At 31.9% G+C, this 20510-nt stretch overlaps 1 protein-coding gene across 2 annotated transcripts in view; it reads right to left on the reverse strand.

Moving 5' to 3' along the window:
* Positions 1-9120: 9120 nt before the first annotated feature.
* LOC149908417 (homeotic protein ultrabithorax) overlaps positions 9121-20510 on the reverse strand; it is a 117269-nt gene continuing 105879 nt past the window's right edge. For both annotated transcript variants that reach the window (XM_090101874.1, XM_090101873.1), the window contains one exon: positions 9121-11599. The gene's annotated coding sequence lies outside the window, so the exon portion shown is untranslated. The remainder of the gene's footprint in view (positions 11600-20510) is intronic.

Raw genomic sequence — 20510 nt, forward strand, 5'->3', positions numbered from 1 at the left:
TTTTGATTTGATGGTTCTCAAATATTAATTACTAACTGAATGTTTTTTTTTGTTCAATCTCAAGATAATTATCTAAATTATTCGAAAAAATATTTGTCCTACAAAATCTATGGTTTGATCAAAGAGTCCCCCTTTCCAATGTGTATCGATAACGAAGTCATCATAAATGATTACTAACCAGCTGATTTTTTTATTTTCACTTATTTAATACTTATATAATTCAACAGACATATTGTCCTACAAATTGCGTAATAAATATTTGAGAACCGTCAAATCAAAAATTTTTATCCTTGTTACCTCTGTAAGCTACCACAATCGAGAGTTTCATACATGAAATTATTGGGCATCTCATCAAAATAAAGCTACTCACGAAAAATTAGCTTGATAGTAATCACTTGCAAAAATGGGCGATGTATCCCGGACTAAAAGCTTGTGAATATGGGCACGGATGAGTGATAATAATCAATTGCTTATCACTAAAGAGAAAGGAAACCGAATGTACTTCCTTGAATTTCTTACATTGCCAGAGACTCAGAAATATATGAAATTATTAGCTTAGTCAATTACGTAGGTATATTATGAAATCTCTTAGATTAATTATTAACCAACGATATATTATATCACAATTACCTCTAAATGTTAATTGAAAACAGTTGAAACTTCTATTGGTTTAAAACAAGGCGCGGGCGTGTATTGTGCACATTGCCTGTGTTCAAATTCAGCGGACACGTTTCGCGCTTATATTTCATGTTAATTTTCTACTGACAATTGGTAAACAATACTTGATTAGAGAACAAGCGCCCGCGCCGTACGAATACGGGCTCTTAATATTTTTTATAATGCATCCTCATCCTTAGAAGATATTACCTACGGGGAATAAATTATAGATTTATTTCGAAATGAGAGGTACTATAACTATCCTTAAAGTAGTAGTATAAGATACTTTTTTTTAAATAAATATTTAAAGATATCCAAAGATATCCAATAAATGATTGCATGATCAATAACATGTACTGTACATTTAATACCTAATAACATTCAGAAAAACATATAAAATAAGTACATTGCAAATCGATTGACGAAATATATCTCTTATGACCTCATAATCTACTAAGTACACTACACTTGATAGTGCAACAAAATATAATTAACAGTCCGACGGTACCCCGATGGCACGTGAGCGGTGAACTATCAATACTAATCATCGGTGAATCTTATCTAATCCATCTACTATAAGTACGCGCCCTACCGCAGAGTTTTATGTTTATATGATCGCATTTAATCATACTGTGTGAATACAGGAGCTGCGTGACTAATTGTTCAATACCAAACTAGTTAGCAATAGGTACCTATAAATAGTCCAGCTATATGACAACATTTGCAATGTTTTTGTAATTGTCGAAGTACATATTTTTATAAAAAGAAATAATTTGTAAAAATAGACGTAATTTATTCGTAAATGCTAAATCACTGATAGAATTGTTAATGTACTTATAACGGATGTAACACAATGGTTTTAACGGAGCGTGTGTTTTTAATACGATATACAATAAGGAAACGTTTTTTCTCAAGAAATTGCTCTAAAGAAGAATCGATTATATCATTAAAGTAAAACCAAGCATGTAAAGTTATCACAAAGAAAGTTACATATCAGATATTCTTAAGTACTTTTCTATAAAAAATGTACATAAACACAACAACAAGAAGCGTGTGATAAGGTCAATACTAATTAGTCAATAAAAAACAATATCCCGTATTTTTTGTTATTATAGTGTTTGTTTGGGTATTATTGTAAGTAATGATTTGAAAACATATAAAGAAAGATTCGAGCACAAGGTAAGTAACATGAAATAAGGACGTTTTGATTTGATCAGCGGTCGTGTCCGAGATGATGTGAGATGTTGACAAAGGAATTAATGTTAGCTGGCTTGAATTACAATTATGGCGGTATCAGGTTATCTAAAAGGAAATGCATTTTAAATGAATAATTATATTTTTATATTTATTATGAAATTTTTTATACTCTTTGTACATGAATGATAATTCCATAATTTTTTAATATTAATTACCGGATCAACCACCTGATTTGCATTCTGACAAACTATTGATGATATTCAAAATTGATCATAAAGTTATAAATACTTTTCCTGGAAACTAATAAGTGTACCTGTTTCAGTATTAAATTTTGATTTTAAAAATAATATATTGATGTCTTTTACATAGTACTTATTCACCTGCATGACTTCCCTGTATTTTCTGTATTTCCTCAGCACCTGCATTCAAAAACAGTTCCTCAACAGTACGTCGTATAACATACTCGGTTCTTAGGAAGGACGTGACGCATCACAATATTAGTATTCTGTAGGACACTTCACAAAAAATTTACCTCTATTTATTATTCTGTGTTAAACGTTAAACAGCGATGATTGACAGAACATTAGGAGTATGGACCTTGTACAATTGCTCATGCGAATCGCTTGAGCATGTCATGTTGATGAGATCGTATGTTGAATTATAATTTATTGTAGTCGTTTCCAAAAGTAAGAAGTATTTGTGAATTATTTTAAACTGATTACAGGGTCTGACTTTAAACTTCTACGGCACCAAGGAAATACTTAACAATTTAGGAGTGGAAATCAAAATCTTACGTATAATCAAATAAGATTCACTGGTTTTCAATCAAACAAATTCTATAGGTATTGTATAACTGTATAACTAAAAGAAAATGACTGAAAGACTTATAATTTATATATTTTTAAAGCTTGATTTCATGTCATCATTATGTTTTTTACACGAGGTAGCTTAGTTAAATAAAAAAACACTATGGTAACGTATGGTTGTAGGTTGCTCCTGATTTGAAGATATTTCGTTACATGCTCCTGTTACCTTTGAACGTTATTATTACTCATATTCCTATTTCAGAAATCATCAGAAGTTAAAAATGTTTTCCCTTTTTCATAATATACCTACCTGTTATGGTTTAGTGGCATGACAGTTATAAAATTAGCTAAAGTTTGGTCACTAATATTAGAAGCAAAATCTGTAGAAAAACATGATTTTGTAATAATTTTTACCTTCGATAAATTTTAGCTATCAATTGGTACTAATTCTCTCTGAAGTTTGCGGGTACTTACTCAAACTCTACATAGTTCGACCAATTGCTACTATGTATTTCAAAGTCAATTAGCTCAAAATCATAAACACGAGTTAAAAACTGCAACTAACAATAATTTCCCTTAAACTACAATAAATAATATATTATTACATTATGTGTGTGCGCTAAGTTCCTATTATTTGAAACATCAATGCGAAGAGCGCGTATAGGTACACTGAATTTAAATTTATCTTAATGATTCATAAGCAATACATCAAATATTTCGGGGTCACAATTTATCGCAAATAAAAGTGATTTATGTTGAAAAACAATGTTAAATTAAGAGAACTTAAGTGATTTGTGAAGTGCAATTCAGGGGCGATGCAAAAGTGCATTGAATACTAAGTAGCAATTAATTTGAACTTGTAAAGATAGTATGAAATAATTTCTGGTATAAAATAGTTAATTCTCGTATTTTTTATGTGTAATTCAGTTAAGACAATGAAAAGAATTGTTCGACTATCCTATTTAACAATGCAAGAGCCACAGTACAGCAAGTATTCATTCCTTCTTAAAGTAAGGTGATTTTTGATTCATTATTTCAAATTCAGTTGTAAAATTCGTTTACCTATTTTTAAATAAATTCATTGATATAAATTAGCAACGATACAGAGTGATCAATAATATATATTTTTTAAGAATTAGAGAGACCAGTCTCAATACTTATAATCCCAGGACCCAAGTCCACGTAGATAAAATAACGGTCAGTCGTTTTAAGAAATAAAAAAAGATTATGTTAATAATTTTGGTAAAATTGTGACAATATTACAAGTGCGCAATAAATTACTAATACAAAAATCACCTGTTAATGCAAATTAAAGCATGAAAATATATATTGTTGAATTTTAAAGCCGGATTTTTCGACTTTACCTCATGTTAGCGGGTGGTAAGGTTCAGTATCTGTGAATAATCACTGTGCTCATACCTCAGGAACTGCAAAACTTCGCTGACAAGTTACTTCTAAATCGATAGTTATTGCCATCTAGATAGAGTTCATAATTCTATTTATACCACGTTGAAGCTAAAAAGGTATCCTTTGAAGTTTCTATAGAGAAGTGGGCAGTAATTTATCACCTCTTTTACATTGTAATTGCGTAAATCATGCATTTATGACACTTGGGCACAAAAAGCTTTGTCTCCGCATTCCCGCGGTTTCGCTCGTTATTGCTACGGAAAACATCACGAATGTTTTCAAAGCATTGTTTGGATACGATTTTTAATATATTACCTGGAAGATTTTTAAAGTTTACAATCGCCTTCCTGGATGTGTATTGTTTAGACATTTTGTAATGCGTCATAATTGTTATCGCAATTTTATGCTTCGAAATTACTTTATTGTCCAATATACAAAGATTGCAAACAGCAATTTTTAAACCACTTTTTGTATTAAATTTATTTAAAAAGTGGTAATAGTTTTAACTTTTAACACACTAAGAGCAAATAGTTTGTTAAACAAACAACTTAGCACATATTTATTCGTAATAAGAACAGCTTATAAAAACGCAAATCCGCCAATAAATAAACACTATCAGAGCAATCATTCAAGCAAACACAAGCTGGGTAACCGATCACAGTACCTACAGCCTATTAGCAATATAGCATGATGAAGTTAAACACTTAATTAGCGGCCACAGTTTATCTTATCTGGAGGAGCACGATCCGCATGTCCGCGCAGGAGTTGATATAGTGTGGATTTATGGCCGCGTACGTGAAATGTATACTAGATACACTACAACTGTTCTGGACCTTTACTAAATGCTTATACTTGCTCTTGCGCATCTTAATGGGTAAAGGGTTTGGAGCTCTTAGTTTGGAATTTTAATTTTCAGGGTTATAATGATGTTTTAATGATACATTTAAAAAGATATGTTTGTATGAAAACATGGACATATTTCTCTTTTTTAATAAATCACGGTATGACCACAATCTGTCTAAATAAATTTATGTTCACTGCATACAAATGTGTAATTCATATCATCATCAAAGAATTCTATTTTAAATGAATGTATTTCGGCATTATTTTCAGTCCTTCGCCAAATTAAACTCAATTACAAATGCACTACGTCACAATCAATTATGGTTTTGAAAAATAATAAAATAATTTATAAATTTATAAAGGTAGGTACGTAAGTATTGTGAACAACTTTATCATGCCATAAGCAGATAGAAGAATATTAATTGTTTGCCGTGGGTGTATGGACACTGGACAGACCTGTTCCGATAGCGTGTCTTAATTGTATTGAAAATTAATTTATTGAACGATAACCCAGGGTCTTATTTATTATCAATCAGGTCAACGTTAATATTTTTTCTTAAAAATGTTTAGATGAAAGTTACGTTAGGTTAGTTTATGATCTTGATAAAGTTTATCTATACAATAAAATTCAGTGAAGAAATAAAAACGCAAATATAATTATATGAATTTCACAACAAGAAAGATGTGATTATATTCAGATTACAAATAAATAGGTATATATATTATATGTGGTATCATTTATTGTTAAAATATCCATCATTACGCAAATATGATTATTTCATATGATTAAAAAACAACATTGTAAATTCAACCATCAAACATTCCTCATAAAACAAATCACTAATAAATCAAACCACCACTAATAGCAATCATAACTATAAAGCCCGATGGATAAACAACATCACCTATTAGGATACATGCGATTAATGACAGATTCTTGTTTTTTAACACGAAGCCACGGGACCTATAAGTCCATGTCTAAGTCGGAACTCGATTGCCTGGGTGGTTCGCTAATTAAGATAACTCAATATGTCCATCGACAACGAAATATGGATGCGCGCACGCGAGATAGATAGGCTCTATATGTACCGAGGCTTATGCAATCACTAATTATCGTGTGACGTACGTAATTTATGCGCCAGTGGAGCTTGCAATTTTTGTCTATGACTACTTTTTGTTCGTAATAAATTGCTATTTATATTTGAAATCGTGTTCCAATTAATCGTTTGACTCGCTTTACAAGTCATTAATAAATTAGTGTTGATTAAACTTAGATGCAGTTCAGATCAAAACAAGCCTTAAATGGTATGCTATCAAATAACGAGTATGTTTTTTCAATTAAGACGTGTTAACCTTCTATATTTTTATCTAATTAATAGTTACAGTGCTTATGGCTTGTAATTTTATTGCTAGGTAATCGACAATTTAACATGTAAATTTGATATAAATATGAAACAATAGTGTTATCATTGTCAAAAATAGAACTTACTTAACCATACTATAATAGTCCGGGATACATCGCCCATTTTTGCAAGTGATTACTATCAAGCTAATTTTTCGTGAGTAGCTTTATTTTGATGAGATGCCCAATAATTTCATGTACAAAACTCTCGATTGTGGTAGCTACCAGAGGAAACAAGGATAAAATATTTTGATTTGATGGTTCTCAAATATTAATTACTAACTGAATGTTTTTTTTTTGTTCAATCTCAAGATAATTATCTAAATTATTCGAAAAAATATTTGTACTACAAAATCTATGGTTTGATCAAAGAGTCCCCCTTTCCAATGTGTATCGATAACGAAGTCATCATAAATGATTACTAACCAGCTGATTTTTTTATTTTCACTTATTTAATACTTATATAATTCAACAGACATATTGTCCTACAAATTGTGTAATAAATATTTGAGAACCGTCTAATCAAAAATTTTTATCCTTGTTACCTCTGTAGGCTACCACAATCGAGAGTTTCGTACATGAAATTATTGGGCATCTCATCAAAATAAAGGTACTCACGAAAAATTAGCTTGATAGTAATCACTTGCAAAAATGGGCGATGTATCCCGGACTATAACCCATTTAAAATCAGTAAAATAGTACTTGCATTAAGTAATCTCCATAATAACTCGTATCTGTCACACGAGAACGTTACCAGTTACCAGTTACGAGGACTAGCCATACAGCCATAACAAACGGGTGTAACATGAAAATACCTAATTAAACTAGTACCAAAATCCGATATCAGAACATCGTAGCGTCACGAAACCCCAGCCACCTAATAAAGTAAGCAGTCTCACGTTCCTAATTAGATCGTTAATTATAAGCCTTTCATGGGAGCCTTAATTTCAACATAAAAGACTATCTTAACCGTTTTTATTTTCAACTGATTATGTTACAATTTTTTGTGGTTGGTTTTGAGAATGTACCTATTTGGTGGAAATGACTCACTAGGATATTGCACAAAGGTTTTTGTAATTATCAATTTTTAGAAAAAAAATGTCGGATAGGTGTCATATTGAAATTATAATGATATAGACTATATAGTATCGATATATCCTTGCGTCTAGTCTGACCAGTGACCATAGTGTGATTTATGACTTTAATAGAATTATAATTATGAAGCCAATATGAAGCAGTGCAGCGATCATAATTGCTTGATCAGATTTTACTCGGATAAATTGCAAGTATCTTGACTCTATTTTATTATTCTCAGTATCGATTTTTTCATAAGTTGGTGAAAATTTTACATGCTATTTTCAAATGAATTTCATGGCGAATTTAAATCGAGAATAGATACCACTGTTACTGTTTTAAGAACAACACAGACCGCCGACTAAGCGGCTAAGACCCAAAAGTGGTTACCCGGGGAACGGTCGAGCAAATACCTAAATAATAGCAGTCCCTCACCAGGTGGAACTGAATCATTACTCTAACTGTAATCCCGGAATACAGCGTGATTTATACGGAGCCCAGACGGACGAATTTACGTGTTCTGTAAAAAATGGAGCTTAGTTTCTCGCGAGTAAATCATCCTTGATCCGCGTTTAAGGCAATGCTTCTTGTAGCTTTTACTGTTAAGTGTTGGCTATTGCGTGAGGGTTGCCGGCTGCCGCTTTGGGAGGTTCAATGTCCACTTCTGTTCATGATTGTTGTAATGATAGGTCAGTATAGCGAGATGAAGTTATGAAAATTTAGAATTTTAATTACTTAAAGTATATATAATATGAAATTAATTCAAAAATAAAGTTTTACTTTATAAACCATTTATTTATAATAAAATGGAATACGAAGGTTATAATATTGGTATTTCTGCTTTGGAATTCTTAATGAGATATATAATGTATGAACTTGTATTGAAATTTGCTCTACATTTCCCATGAAATCTGTTCTATATAAATATAACAATAGAAGGATTGTTTATTTTCCTTTACATCTTACTAAGAACCTTCACAGAGTGTTTCATACAAAACAACACATATTTGTTTTCCTCCCGAATTTTCCATAACTTATCTCAAAATAAACAGCTCTTATTGCACCATATAGACATTCTTACCCACTCGAAATTTATTCACGGCGTACAATAAAACTTGGTTTGACGCGTATGTATGTATGTGTATGCAAATAAGGCTGATATTCGCTAGCGAAGCATCGAACCCTACTCCTCGGCCTCGTATGCTCGCTTCCTGTCTGGCACGACACTGCGACTACTCCTCAATGTACCTGCCAAGCTTTATTCTACTATCTACTTTTATTTTAATATTCTTAAAGTATGTGTTTTGGAGGTATACATATTTCCCACATTATTTTCTTACGTCAAGAGCAACTTTTTCCTTATACAACATTTACATATGATTAATAATTATAGTATTCTCAGTTAATGGTATTCTTTACTTTTTGTATGCATTTAAAGGTTTCTTATTAAATAATTGTCACATTAACATATCAGAATTAAAATTGTTTATAATTAAGACGCCCCTGTGCAATAATAATTCACTCAAGATTGTGTTATTTATAGATAAATGTATTATTAATGTCATTATAGTTAGCTCTTCGTGAATTAATTATTCATGCAATTAATTAGTCAAAAATGCTCTTTGCAATAATTAGGTGTGAGTTTCTGTATGTGTATCATAATGAATCTCATTATGAAACTTTAAAATAAAAGGAAGTTTCAACAAGGTGTGTTTATAAAAATAATACAAAGTGTACAGTAACAGAATTTTATTTAATGCAGATCCATCTCGCACTATAGCTGATATTGTACAAAAAATTATAATATCGCTTCCCATTCAAATATATATGATAAGTGATAATAACTCGTATAATTTTACACATTTTTCACACAGTTACAATCATCAAACACAAACATATAAATCATTTTAACTAGAGTTCAAGTTTTAAGTATTTCTCTTCATATTCTAATTAATATTAATCAATTATGATACATTACTATAAATTGTGCCTACCTATTACGTATGACAAATGCTTTAAGGACAAATTTTACGTATAATATTCGTGAGCACGTTCGAATAAAATAAATAAACGTTATGCTAAAATTAATTTGTATACAGGTCGAAAATAGTGAGTTCCAAAAACAAGTGTATTGATTCCGAACCTCCAATAATAAAATTCTTATTCGATTAAGAAGGAAAGCAATATAAATATTATTTATTTATTTACAATATTTTAAAATTATAAGTCGCGAGAAAACTTAGACGTAGATTCTTTCTAAATAAATAATATAGTAACATCGACTCGATTTTGTATAAATGTACAAAAAAGGAACTCTTGATATTATTAACACGGTGTAAAATGTAGAACAAAAGATAATTTGGCACGTTACGATTCGTTAATTAAACAAAGCTGAAAGAATCTCGACCAAATTTTAAATGACTTTTATGCTACAAGTGACAATTATATTACAATAATTACGTATGTTATAGGAATCCAAAAATATTACAACTACTGTATCTTATAATAAATTACATTATTACTTAATTTTATTAGCTATTCGTATACTGGGCACAACTAGTTTTGTTTCTTGTCATTTGAACTGACTATGAGTAAGCTAAGAATAAGTTAAGCTATCGACTAATAATGGAATATTTTTGTAATAAAGCCTTTTTTTACGTATATAGGACGGTTGGTGTGACGTCAATAAATAAAAAATATCTTATCGAAATTTATAAAATAAATCATCGAAAGTTAATTTTGAATAAATAAAAAATAATCGTTAAAAATTTATTTAAAATGTATAATAAAATTATATAAACACTTTTTTTGCCGAATTAATGTAACAACTCAATTCATATTATTATTTATGCTTATCTTTATTTATTAGACCACATTAAATACGTCACACCACCAGAAAATATTCTCACAATTAATTATAAAAAGTATACATAATATAAAGTATTTAATTCTGACCGTATACAGACATTGTACATCAGTTTCAGGTTAAAATTCATACTAATTACCATAAATATTTACATTTACATAAATCCCTTTCCTTGCTTAGCACGTTTTCTTACGTAGTGAAACAATCTTGAGATAAAAATATCTATCATTGTCGAAGACGTATGAGTCACAGAATGCAACATCATAAACTAATTTTGTTGTTCTGCCCACTTACCAATGAATCTTACATTAATAATGGCAAGTCATCAGTAAACCTGACATATTTGTACATTACAATTTCTTATGAAAATTTATTGCAAAGAAAATAAACAAGCGACATATTTTATAGCCAACGCGACACTCGATAATATTCGAAAAGGATAGCATTTCGAAAATGCCTAAATCGGTTAGCTTCGCAATATGGTTTAGAATCGGTATATCTACACGGCTACAGGGCGAGTCCGCATCGAGCCGAGTCCGCGTTTAGCAGATAAATTGCGATTGCAAGTGATCGATAGTGAGGTACAATTCGCACGATAAATAAAAACACAATTCCATTTGAGGCCGGAGGCAGCCGAGCGGCCGTCTCGTGTACCTCAGCAGGCGTTCAAGATTTATTCAGGGAGATGCTGAACAATATATCACGGGAACAACGCGGGAACTTGACCTATTCCTAGTGTGGAACGGCCACTGTTCCGATACGGCCGATAGCAGATTAGCTTGACTGATAGCAGCTCGGCGTCGCTTCGCCGCCCATACACGCCCCTCGGCTACCGTCACACGTCAACCTCTCGCTGCTCATTGCGTCACACGACGCGCCGACGCAGCCTAATTAATAATTAAAGAGGCATCTATTTAATCATCTCGAGATTAACATAACATATGCATACATAACTCAGGCTAAGCGATAAATAAGCGGACATCGAACGTGTATTTTTCATACGAACATATAATTTATAGTTGACGATGATATCGCGACTGGTTCTTTTATTTGTGAAATAGTGATACGCGGAGTGTGCTCGGTAAGCGTTACTAACGGGAAATTTTGACAATAAATCTTCGGCAGTCGATTGCCTAAGCGTTCGTGTGGGCCGGCAGAAAAATTTATTTGACATTCGGCATTGATATCTTGATCTCGGGATGTCAAATTGTGTGGAGCGGGCGGAGTATGGGCCTCTATACAGTGCTCACTGTACTACATTCACGACTTATTACAATGCGTTTTAAGCCGGGATGTGTTCGACCTACCAAGGATTGGTAATGAAGCGACATATTACGCGACGACCACCTGAAACAAAAGGAAAAGCGAAATTAATAAAACGTCAAAAAATAAATTGCGTTAATGATAATGTGCAAACAATAATAAAATTAGCATTTGTTTATTTATTGCGTTAGTATGGACTAGGCAAAGTCGAGTAAAAGATTTAAAAACCAATAAAACGCCAAGCGTCACCGCCTTTATAACTCGATCGATAGGCCATACATCAATTAACAATCAGTGAGCAATACTGTCTCTTATATTATTTATCGTGAACATTTGCGTCACTATAATTCCATTATGCATTAATTTCTAAAGCGATTTTGATAAAAGGCCGTATCTGTAGCTCGCAGGCTCCGTCGAGCCGGCTGAAATTAAGATGTAACATGATGCGAGAACGAGCAAGAGCTGCTAGATTTATTGCTATACCACTTTGCATATGCTGATTTACAAAGACCGAGGATATGTATGGAGTTGTTAAAACGGTACGTTTAGGAATGTAGCATAAAAGCAAGCCTAACGAACGCATTCGATTTAAGTATGTTATGGTATCCGGAACTTGAATATTTTAATAGAGCATCGGAATTTGTATTCTATTTAATGATTTTCTATTTAAATACAGAAAATTGATATTTTATTTAAACTAAAGCTAATTCTATAAATTGGGTAGGTATTTATATTATGATTAGATAATAACATCACTTAGTATATTACAAATTATAGACGCGCTAATATTACCAATAGATTCATTTACTACATCAAAATTTACCTATATTGATAGGTAACGAAATGTAATGCAGAAATTAATGTGTAGCATATTAAAAACTGAGTCCTTTTTACACTCGTAACGTTCCGTCTGAATTCTGAGATCCTACTAATTATATCAGCTTATCATATTGATTAAATAATAAACATTTATATATATCTAGCGCAAAATAAAACAAATAAATTGAAGATATTCATGCAATTGTAAGCTCTATATAATTACTCGTCGCTGATGTAGCCGATTCGCAAGGCGGTGGGCGCGGGACGAGTCTCGGCCGCAGTCAGCAGAAAGAAACAACAGCTACGTATTTTCACTTCACTTATACATATAACTCAACACTATCATAGATTAAATTATATCTAAATTTTAGTCCTCGCATGATATATGTGCAGATATTAACCGTTGTTTTGTGATTGAAAAGTTACTACCTGTTTAAATGGGTTTTGGTTTATTCACCTACTGCTTAGGCTATAAATTAATATCTACTTGGGTCCCGCTTTTGCAAATAAAAGGAAAAAAACTCAAAATCATTTTATTCTAGGTATGTAATGTAATATTTATGTTTTAATTATTTTAAAACCGTTTTTAATCTTATCTTTTGTGTTATTCTCCAGATGTCCCAGAGGTGATTTATTTGGTAAAATTCATCTTAAGGCAATAGGCACAGAAGTTATTTCTTACCCTCCTCTTGGAAAAAGTAATAAAGAAGAGGACGCCATCCGAATAATTGATACCTACTATTGTGTGTTACTACTGCAGACGAGGTAAGCCGTAAGGGTGATGTTATATCTAGCTACTATAATAATTATAAAACTAGTGTTTTGGTATTAGATATTCTTTATCATCCATTTAATTAGATACTTTAAAAACAAAGAAGTTATATCGGTTCTTGTAAGTTCTTGTTTCAATTCACGACGCGTTTAATTAACTAAATGATTTAATTACATAGAAACTAAATCAGAATATTAACGCAAAGTGCCACGCATAAACGCCAGCAATAAAGCAAAAAGCAATCCTTTCAGCAAACATATCATAAGGACATACATCTTGCAGGAAACGTCTAGAAATAGAACAGCGGGTAATGACCTAGACTATAAGTAACATCCTGAATTCCTTTCTATTTCAGACACTGGCCAGCAGGAACAATGAAAGAACAGCGGTAGGCGCTCCGTCAAGTGCGAGAGACCATAAATTCAGTAGGACGCGCAATTTGTTGAATTACAGCATGCGCCAGCCACCAGGCCGACGCGAAATTAGCTCCCACAGAGATAAATTGACGGCAGCCCGCTAAATAAATTATTTGGGAAAACCGAGAAAAAACGGGCGTCTTCCCTTGATAAGGGTTGCGCGCATCCCACCGTGGAAATAATGAATATCGACCGCTTTGTTGCGTAACTGAGCACTGTATTAAGTATTAACTACCTATTTTTTTCCATGACAACCATTTGAGTTATTACAGAACATTTAGGTAGTATAACTTCGAAATGTCGTAAGCGTTAAAACATTTAAAAGATTTATAAAATTTCGACCTGTACATTAACCCGTAACAAAGCATTGCACACGATTCTTATCAGATATTCACCTTTGTTAATTTAAATTCAGATCAAGTACCGATACATTTGACGGCTTCACAGATTTAAAATTGCATTGTAATCATTCAATTCATCGTATCTCGCATACGATCTGAATTATAAGACAACATCGCATTGAGACGTTTAATTCGAAACCAGCTTCGAACTTAATCGGCAAATTATCACCCACTGGTATTTTATCGCGATCGCAAGTATTCTCACGATAAAAAACGTAATTTTTCACGTTTACACGACCATTATGAAATGAGTTTCTACATTGAAATATTCGCTTCACACGTGTTCGGTTAGTTTGTTCGAAATTGAAGTACCTACATATATATGTAATTAATTTTGAGACGTGTCCTCATATTTTAATGTTAATAGGTAGTGTTATTTTTTAAAACATTTTATTTTTTTTTGTGTTAATATCTGATCTTTTTATAAAGTAAAATTCAAAGAATTCATTTAATACATGCAAAAAAACATAATTAATCAACTCGATATAAAATTCTCAATTTTTTGCTATCAATTAATAGCTCTAACTCTTATTTTATTATGCCATTTTATATATTGTACCATTTTGCTTTAATTTTTAATGTTTAGCAATAAATATTTTCATATACCTAGTCGTGATAAATTACCGTAACAAATCTGAAATATGATTTTCTTTCATAATCACAAAAGCTCACCACACCCTTTCTTTCAGCGGGATTAATCTTAGTTGTATATTCGAGATTTAGCTGGCAATAAGAAAGACGCATAGGTGGGCTTAGAGGGGCGAGTGGCAAATTGTCTCAGTTTCGGCCCCTCGCCTTGCTACAAGCGAAAGGATTTTATTACATTCGTTAACGCATTTTAGATTTAAATTATATTTAGATGCATAAACTAGAAATAATGGAACGACAATATCTGCATTAATAATTTATTAAATACTACATATTTAAATGATGTAGAGTTGTTTAGTTCAAGAACTTATAAAAATTGATTACCTGTCCAATGACAGATGTTTCAGACCCGGAAGAAAAAAGGTCAGAGAATTATTAAAATAGAAGTAATATAACATTCTTAAATATAGCATTTCACAACAAAACTACGCAGAATTCACTCTTACATCCGATTTTAAGTCCAAAAAGTATCTTGTCTATTTAGTTCCTACCAACACATGTAGCTCCGCATCAAAAAATAAAAATTACATAACAGATACAATTCTTCCAGGTTCCATTATTAAAAAGGCAGCTTGGCGGGGCTTATCCCACCCTACCTGAGTGGCCATTAATTCATCCCCTCCCAATGCCATGACGTGCCCGTGTAGCGCCATTACAATTTCGATTATTGTACGCTCCACATTTTGATGCTGTTTGAATTTTTTGAAATTGATTACATATGCTGTAAACAATCTTTGTCTGTTAGTAATTTGCGTGATATGTTTTTGGTTTTCTTGATACCTAAAAGTATCCCAAAACGGCAGCATAAAAGATAAATAAACTATATACTGGCTTCTAAAGAAATAATTATTTTTAAAACGGCATACAAATGTCTACATTATACATGACCCAGTACCAGACCAATTAAATTAAATAGTAATTTGATCACATATTGATAAAAAGCTTTATTATGTGTTTTATATCGCTGTAATGTTTATCTTTAAATACTACAGTTAGAGCTATTTGCAACGAATTCCAATTCGGTCCCCGCATTGAACATAAATCAGGATTTTGGACGGGTGAAGCTAAAATTTTGAGCGCTATAAGCCGAGCGTAAATTTCTTGAAACATGACGTGTCGGAAAAAAATCCAACCGAAATTGTTATAATCTGATATTCAAAAATGTATTATTACACGGTTGTGTTCAAAATTATACAACGCAAATGTAAAGAATATTTTATAATGATTAAAAGTATACGCTTTCTTGTTTTCTATTTGCAAAGTAATTGCAATCAGTAATTGATTTTGTATTAATAGAACACAAGTAAAATTGCGAAGATAAGTAAAGTAAAACAATAAAGATTTCGTTATATTTCTTAATGTACCAGCTGTGCTGCGCTCCGAGTTATGACCGAACGTTTAACCTATCGATCTCAATAATAAATCACTACATATCTCTCAAGAAGGCGACCATTACGCAGAATTGTTTAAAAGCTTAACGCACGCGCTTTACTTTGTCGCCGTTCTGAACTTTCACACCGCACAGATTTGTATTATTTTTAGAACGCGCTAAGCAAAATGACGCACCCTCTAATCCTTCTTTTTATGTAACTCTCTATTTATTTCTGTAACACTCTCGCCGGCATGTGGAAGATCACACTCGCGCGCAACATTTTTAAAATTCCGACAAACTCTACTCTCAATTAACGGAGAATACATTGATAGATGTTTATTTTATTGGGCTCCGTATTAACGTCCGTCTGGGCGAGCTTTAGATAGAGGTTACGAAATCGCTCGTACAAATGAAATAGTAAATATGCCTGTCTTTAATAAATCACTGCAATAATTCATTTTGCATATAAATGATACGATGTCTGCATATAATGCGAACTATATTAAATGTCAACAATGCAGAATCATTTATCACGCCTCTATTTAAAAGCATAGCGTAAAAAAAGATACGTAAAATAATTTTGTTGCCAAATATTGAAACGAGAAAAACTATTTAATCCGAAAACTTTTGTAGGTTGTCCGTATAAATCTATGTGTCGTTGTGGATGCCAAGGAAATAAGATGGGATTGAGTTGGCAATGCGATTTAAGTGGGGTTAAGATAATCCGTCATAGCGATCGTACGCAAGTGTTGCCATGGCGCGTCCGAGGTGGGTTTGCGCTATTAATTACAAATAATCGGTTTCTTGTTATTATTTATTGGCTAGTTTGTGTACAGCCTCAAACCGCCCGCGGCGTTGCGTGTCGGATGTGTGGCTGTAGTCAAAACAGATTGAGTTGCATATTCAATGAAATTATCTAGGAAATATTTATAATCATTTAAAATTAAGTTTAGAAATAAATACCTGACATTATCATAAGTTCGAAAATATGAGATAATATTATATGTAGATGTAGTCATAGAAACTGTTATATTTTATGACTTAATATTTTTATATAATCGTTAATATGAAAGACATGTAAAATAAATGCACACTGCACCTCATAATAATTAATTATTATCAGATCCAATAGTCCAACATTGATGAGTGTCGATCGTAAATCAATCATTTTTGACAGCTCGCAAACATTTCAGTCTAGATTAACGCATGATCCTACAATAAACCTACATAGAAACCTGTCGATATCAATTATTAAAACTACACCAGTAATACATTCCATGGATTAAATAAACCACACAAGAATCTGCTGTTTTATTTGTATTACCTATGTGTTCAAAAAAAATCTTAACGCTAGATTTCAACTTCATGGCGGTATAAAAATTGTGATGTGGGATATCTAATATTACAATGTAAGTAATTGCAAATATGATATCCGTATCATTGAGATAATATTACTACGTATGGAGGAGACACCACGAACAAAATCTGTGCGCCATTTTTTTGCTCAAACTAAGTTTTAAAAATTATTATTTAGTTAGGTACTTAACGATGAAAGTTATTCCTTTGCACTTTTCCGTATTATTTGTATTATTTGTGCAATATCGTAACACACACGAAGGCATGTTTGATGCGTTTCACTTTAAAACCATTAAAAAATACCGCTCAACATACGTCACATGACGTATGTTGAGTGGAACATAAGTGATGTAGGCGGTGTCGTCTCCTATTAATATTATCTCAATGATCCGTATTGGTTATTTGTATTTAACTATCACCTTAGTTTCACAATCACCTTAAATAGCTATCTAACCCAAATATCATAGGAAAAGGCATTTCGAATATTAAGGTTGCAATTACTTTTGCATATACCTTAGCTCTTAGATACCATCTGTCCTGGGTATGTGTGCATAAATTAAATCTAAATTCCTACAAAAGACAAATATTTATACATTATAACAGGTTTTATCTATTTCTAAGCAAAACTAGTGTAACAACATTTAATTTTGCGATGTTATGTCCGATAGTGGTACTGGATTAATTCGCTAATATGCTGTTGCTGACAAAGATATATATCTTATAATAAAAAATATTATAATATTTGTAATGTTTAGCAAAACTAGTTTTTAATAACGTAAATAGCTTTATGTATAATTCCTGTTACGTGTTATAAACGATGCGTCAAAAGGATGAAACTATTTTCCACTTATTATAATTATTATTTATGCAACATAATTTTAATTTCTTTAGATAAATAATATGACAAGTATAATATTGTACTTTAGCATAGCACGTTATTACAATCCCTCATTTGAGAACAAACAGGGGAAAATATAAAACAATTTCTCGGAGCGAAGATTACTCCTGGGATGTGATCTTTATTACCACGAATCACGTGATACAACAATAAACTATTTTTCATCGCCGGTTATTTAGTGAAGCGCTGTGTTCACACTTTTTATTTTTTCCTCTATTTCCTTAGAAAAATAACAATCGTGGCCATGCATCAACGTCGCGGGAGCTCGTTACCGAAATCACGTTTATCATAGATCACATTTGTCTAAGGCTTTACTTTTAATTGTAACGATAACAGCCTAACCGCCAATATTTCTGCAAAGAAAATTGTACCTTTTACTTATCATAACATAGGTGAAATTTCCAAATGGAAATTGAAGTACTATAGTTAAATTATAGGAAAGGTAAGAGAGAAGAGTCGCGAGCCACACACGACGAATTACGAGCGAACTCGGGACGCGGGCTTGAGTTATGTGACCGCGATATATAATATTTATGAATTATATATGTTTGGAAAACTTTTGTTTAAAATATTTTGGACTGTAATATTTTTGTTCGAATGTTTTTATACAACATTATTTTAAGCTGTTAAAAGTAATATTATCGTAGGAGAATTTGTCAGGTTCCATGTTGAAATCAAATGTATAAAAAAATATTAATAGGTTATTAAAGACTTGTTACATATTCGTATATCCGTTGTTTCAGATGCTGACATCATTCAACACAAGCGGTTGCATAGCGAAACTTCACACTTATCTTACACGTACGCAAATGAAGACGCCATCTCGCAGTAAGACAAAACAAATAGTGCACAAAGACTGCAGTTGATAAGTTTATGGTGCTGTTGACAGCGAAGACTTTATTCAACGCAACACAAACCTAATAACACTAATATATACTTTTAAAATATATTGGGCCTATAGCAGAAACCAATAAAACAAAATTAGACAGATGTTTTTATAAAATTAAGCAAGTTCGTTTAATTATTCCCAAATATTGATAATAATACTAAATAAGTTGTATAAACAAGAAAAACAGGATAAGAGTTCTTTCAAATGAAATATAGAGGTGATAAATATTAAAAAGCTACTTACATTAGAGTCGAAACACGTAACTAGTTTCTGCGAATATTTGTCTAAGCAGACGCTGCAAGAGGGAAAATAAAGGCCCGATATTGTTTTGCGATTTTTCCATGTTAAACAATGTAAATATTTTCATTTTTTTTCGTGTCTATACCTATTTTATATGTTCTAATAGTATGTATCTTGTTTGATAAGGTGTAATTATAATATTGTTAAATATTAAATAAATATAATAAACGAGTAATGCGCTTGCTTGATTGAACATTAAAATACAGTTTTGCTTATTTTTTAATGCTGATAATATGAAATTATCTGTTACCAAAGGTTTTTAAGACATTCGAAGATAACTCCATCATTATTATTCAAGTTAAGGTTAGCCAGAACTTATCTTCAGTAGCTGTTATAGATGAATTGTCAAGAGCTAATTTCGTAATTTAATATCTAGGATTTCCAAAGTCATCCAAGTATCGCCAGCCTACACGGTCGGTGAAGTAAGGCGGGACAAGAGCGCAACAAGAATAATACAAAATGTTTTTCATTTTCTTTATGTCACCCCCGGCAGTCGTAAAGGCATTAAGCGTGACCAAACTTTTGTTTGATACCAGCGATGTATGAGAGCAATGATACCCAAGAACTTGCGTTCTTAACTCGCAAAATAAAATTCGCGTCTTCAGTTTATTTTGGATTTTGAAATTTAATTTCAGTGTTGTACGAATATTCATTCCTTTGATCAAAGTATAAGTATGGGTCTTCATTATACGTAAAACTATATTATGTACATAATAAACGACTAAAAAATTGTTGTATATTGAAGTTAATTGTCTTCAAATTTGTGATCCTCTTCAATACTACATTTCATTACAACTTATACATACTTTAGGGTCGTATTTCTCTTACAGACAGATGTTAAGATGTAATGTGTCTACGTTCTTGCACAAGTATAGGTACATTTCTTTAAATGATAAATTAGTCCCAATACACATGGCAGTTAATTCAGTAAAACAATCCCAACTTTCTCCTTAACGCTGTAGGCGTAACGTATGTATGTAGGCATTTCGAGTTTTGTCACGATTCGTAATCTTTCAAATAAAGTGGGGACACGAAGACGTATGGATATTGGAGAATTAACTAGATTTCGGCGAGATAAAATCTGAATAAGTTTCCTTTGAAATATATACTTTTTGTAATCACGT

The sequence above is a fragment of the Colias eurytheme genome, chromosome 5 (assembly GCF_061535395.1).
Source record: "Colias eurytheme isolate Ceu_HAF_F1 chromosome 5, ilColEury1 Martin Lab GWU primary, whole genome shotgun sequence".
Lineage (NCBI taxonomy): Eukaryota > Metazoa > Arthropoda > Insecta > Lepidoptera > Pieridae > Colias > Colias eurytheme.